Below are 4222 nucleotides of genomic sequence, written 5' to 3'. Positions count from 1 at the left end.
ACATTTTCTCTTTAAACTCCCACCTTATTACCAACTATACCCCTAACACCATATCCTAACCCTAACCCTAATCCCATCCCTATTAACTCCGGCAACCACCGCCACTATCTCCAGTGGCCATTGAAGACAACCGCTACATCCTCCATCGCGACACCGTTTTCATCGCCATTGCTGCCGTATCATCCCTGTCATCTCTACCTCTCTGTCATCTCTGTCGCAATGCCGCCACCTTTACACATATAATGTATGTATATTTGGCTCTGAAATTTCCAATATCATCTTCTTCTTCTCTCTTTTCACATCATCAATCATTAGCATCATTCAATCCCTAATTGCCCTATCACAAAGGGTTATTTCTCCAGATCTAATTCAAACCCATCTTCAAGATCTGAAGAAAAAATCAAATCTTTTTGAATAAACAATGGATGAGTTTGGTAAGTTAGCCACAGACTTTGGGTTCAAGCTGTAAGGAAAATCGGCCCCCATGGCTTCTTTCAAATCCAACATCTTTGCCGTTGGATTGGATGGCATAGATTGCCATGATCGATCATCATCATCATCACCGTTCATCGACGATCACAATCACGACGGGTTGTTGTTCAACAATGTGTTTGGGACCTCTAAAACATACAAATACCAACAATGAGTCGACTTTTTCGTTGTTGGATTTTGATTACGATTCAATTTTTAAAAGCTCATCGACTTCATCGGTAGCAAAGAATGATTCAAAGAACAAGGCTTCATCATCGGTGTACAATAAGCCTGTTTATGATGAAGACATTTTCGATGGGTGGCATGGGTTTAAGAGTAAATCGACCTCTTCGTTGATGAGGTACAATGACGATGTGTTCACAAGCATTTCTTCACCGGTGGTGAGGCACTGGGATGACTATTGGATGAGGTTGTTGGCTGGAGTAGAGTGGATGTAGAGGTGGACGTGGAGTTAAGGGTTAGGGTTATGGTTAGGGTTAGAAGGATAGAGATAGGGTCAAAAATGGAAATTGATGTAAGGGTAAAATTATAATAAATAAAAAATAGAAGAATTGGAGGTCTAAAAAAGAAAGGTAGATGCTAATAGCAGCACTCAAAATAAATTTGAAAAAATTATTTTTGAATTTTTAAAAATTATTTCTACCTACTAAAGATAAAATTTATAAAAATAATAAATTGATGTTAGGGTAAAATAATAAATTTGATTTCATGTTAATAAATAAAATTCATAATCTAAAATTTGAGGAAGACTGAAGAAATGGATAAAAAAAAATGGGGGGCAGACTTCTGCAACGGGCTATACCACCCCAACCGAGGGAAGTCGCATCCGCCCCCTCGCAAGTAGGAATGGCAACGGAGCGGGACGGGGCCGGGGACTACACTCCCCGTCCCCGAAAGTGATATATGCCTCGTCCTTGCCCCTGATCCCCGACGGGGACCCATAGCCCGGCCCCATTCCCGCCCTCTATTGGGGATCCCCGACCCCGAATAATCCCCGGTTGGTTTTTTTTTTTTTTTTACATCTATAAAAATCTGTAAACATCCTAATAAATATATTTGTCAACATATCCAGGTTGCTATTTTGACAGGTGCTATTTGCCAAGACAGGTGCTATAAACAAATTATGTCCACATATTCAATAAATCCACATATAAACAAATTCAATAAATCTGTCCATCCTATACAAATTCTATAAACATCAAAATATTTGCCAAGAACATGTACAGCAGTTTCCAATGTCCACATATTCAATAAATCCACATATAAACAAATTCAATAAATCTGTCCATCCTATACAAATTCTATAAGCATCAACATATATGCCAAGAACATGTACAGCAGTTTCCAGCAGCATCCTATTCAAATCAATATCTCCTAAACAAAATAGCACCTGTCAAATATTCAATAAATCTGTCCAGCAGAGAGAATAGCATCCTGTTCAACAAAATAGCACAAACAACAAAACATCTGTCCAACAACCCACACACACAAGAAAATTCAACAAGTAGCAAAGATAATAATTAATCCCAAGCACAACCCGTAAGGGATAGGTTACCCAAAAATTGAAATTAAAATATATATATATATATATATATATCCATTACAACATGAAAAATCAAATCCATTGTTTCTCCAATACTCATACAAACCACACAACAACTTCCATCATCTCCTTCAACTTGAATTCCTGTTAAATAACAAAAGGAAAAAAACAATATGATAAATACTAATAACAAAAAAAAAAACAATGTTGAGAGTTACCACACAACATTTTTAACCTTTATAAAAATAATATGGATTGAATTAATGTTAACAGAGGTAACATAACATTAGATTACTGGAACTGAGAAACAAATTAATAATAACTAAGCTAATGAATTAAATTAATGGAGCTGAGAAACAAATTAACTAAACATTTGAAAACATCAAAGAAACAATTAATAACTAAGCTCAAATTTATGGATTGAAATGAGTCTACAGCGCATCGAGGATGAGTTCTCATTTAAAGCAACATCCAAGTCATTATACAGTAAACCATATACATCATTAATCCAACACATCCATAAGTAATTCTAATGGTTACTTTATACATATATTAATTATAACTTTCTATGATTATTTCCATGAACATAACTGCCTTTTCACTTTTTTCTCCATCAGTATGTCTCCTATGTTTTATTACTAATGTAATTTTTTGGGTATATTATCTTTTCAGTCACAAAATATGCTATGTTTATCATTTTTATTCTAATGTTTAACAGATCATTCAATGTATAAAAATCTTTAACATATCATTGAATAATTATTTAACAGATCTGTTATTGTATACGAATTCAATTTTGTTCAATTTTATTTAACAGATCTGTTATTATATAGGAATTCAATTTTGTTCCTAAACCTAATTATTTCTCTCTCGGTAATCATTAAATAATAATAATCATTGAATAATATATCTTTAACAAATCAATAACATATATAACAGATCAATAACTTAGAGAGAAAAGATCAATAACATTCTATTATCTTCCATCAATAACATTCTATTATCAATAACAGATCAATAACATATATTTAACATTCTATTATCTTCCATCATCTATATATATAATATATATATTTGTGATCAATAACCATAAAAACCATATCATATATATATATATATATTTAATAGATCAAGATTAGATTGAGATCATATATATATATATATATGTGTGTGTGTGTGTGTATTTATGTAAACCAGAATTAGATCGAGATCCCTAGAGAGAGAGAGAGAGAGAGAGATACCCTTTGAAATCGACGGTGAGGAGCGAGGAGCCGTCGAGAGAGAGAGAGAGAGAGAGAGAGAGAGGGAAGCTGCGGTGAAGGAGGAGGATCGACAGTGAGGTACGAGCGGCGGTGAGGGACGACCGGCGCCGTCGTTGTGCGAAAGAGAGGAAGAGAGGAATGTGAAACCCTAGAGACAGAGAGAGAGAGGGCAGACACAACGGCTTTGTCTGTGTGTGTGTTGTGTGTGAAATAAAACCCTACACACACACACGTGTTATATATAAACAGGGGCAAAATAGTAAATTCACGCCAGGGGAACCGGGTCGGGAATTGGGGCCGGGGTCGGGCCGGGTTCGGGGCTGAAACATGAATCCTCGTCCCCTGCCCGAATATTATCGGGGATTTAATTTTTAATACCATTCCCGACCCGTCGGGGATATTTTTCAAGGAATAACCGCTCAATTCAGGGTCAAGAGATCAGGTTCCCGTCGAGCCGGGTTCCGATTGCCATCTCTATTCGCAAGCACCTACATGAAACTAGACTTTTTCAAATTTTTTTTTTTAACTCAAAAAAATATCAGACTTGATCAATATAAAATTTTTAGTGATTTTTAAAACATAAAGCAAAATCTATCTAAAATTTTATATAAATTCATACAAAGTTAGAATAATTGATACAAAAAATTCAGAATGAACTACACATCATTCTTAACAATTTTGTAGAGAAAGCATTTAGAAATTTTGAATATAAAATTATTTAAAAATTCGTAAAAAATTCTGACAGATTTAAGAATCATAAGATCAAACCAAATAAAATTTTCAATCGTTTATTTAATATCACAAATTACACATGCAAGCCTAAATCTAAGATTATATCATGATTTTAATGCTGCTAATATATAAATAACCTTCAAATATATAATATATATAACATCAAATTCACATATATAATATGTAACATCAA

The 4222-nt window shown here is 34.2% G+C and overlaps 1 long non-coding RNA gene across 1 annotated transcript; it reads right to left on the bottom strand.

The window, feature by feature from the left end:
- Positions 1-1600: 1600 nt before the first annotated feature.
- LOC145790450 (uncharacterized) lies at positions 1601-3917 on the bottom strand. Its single transcript, XR_014329166.1, has 2 exons — positions 3277-3917; positions 1601-2179 (listed from the first exon to the last, which is right to left on the bottom strand). It is a non-coding gene; the product is annotated as an uncharacterized LOC145790450 (long non-coding RNA).
- Between the last annotated feature and the right edge of the window lie 305 nt (positions 3918-4222).

Source organism: Camellia sinensis, chromosome 1 (assembly GCF_055761805.1).
Source record: "Camellia sinensis isolate YWXY chromosome 1, ASM5576180v1, whole genome shotgun sequence".
In the NCBI taxonomy this organism is placed as follows: domain Eukaryota; kingdom Viridiplantae; phylum Streptophyta; class Magnoliopsida; order Ericales; family Theaceae; genus Camellia; species Camellia sinensis.
This window is presented reverse-complemented; position numbering and strand designations above follow the sequence as displayed.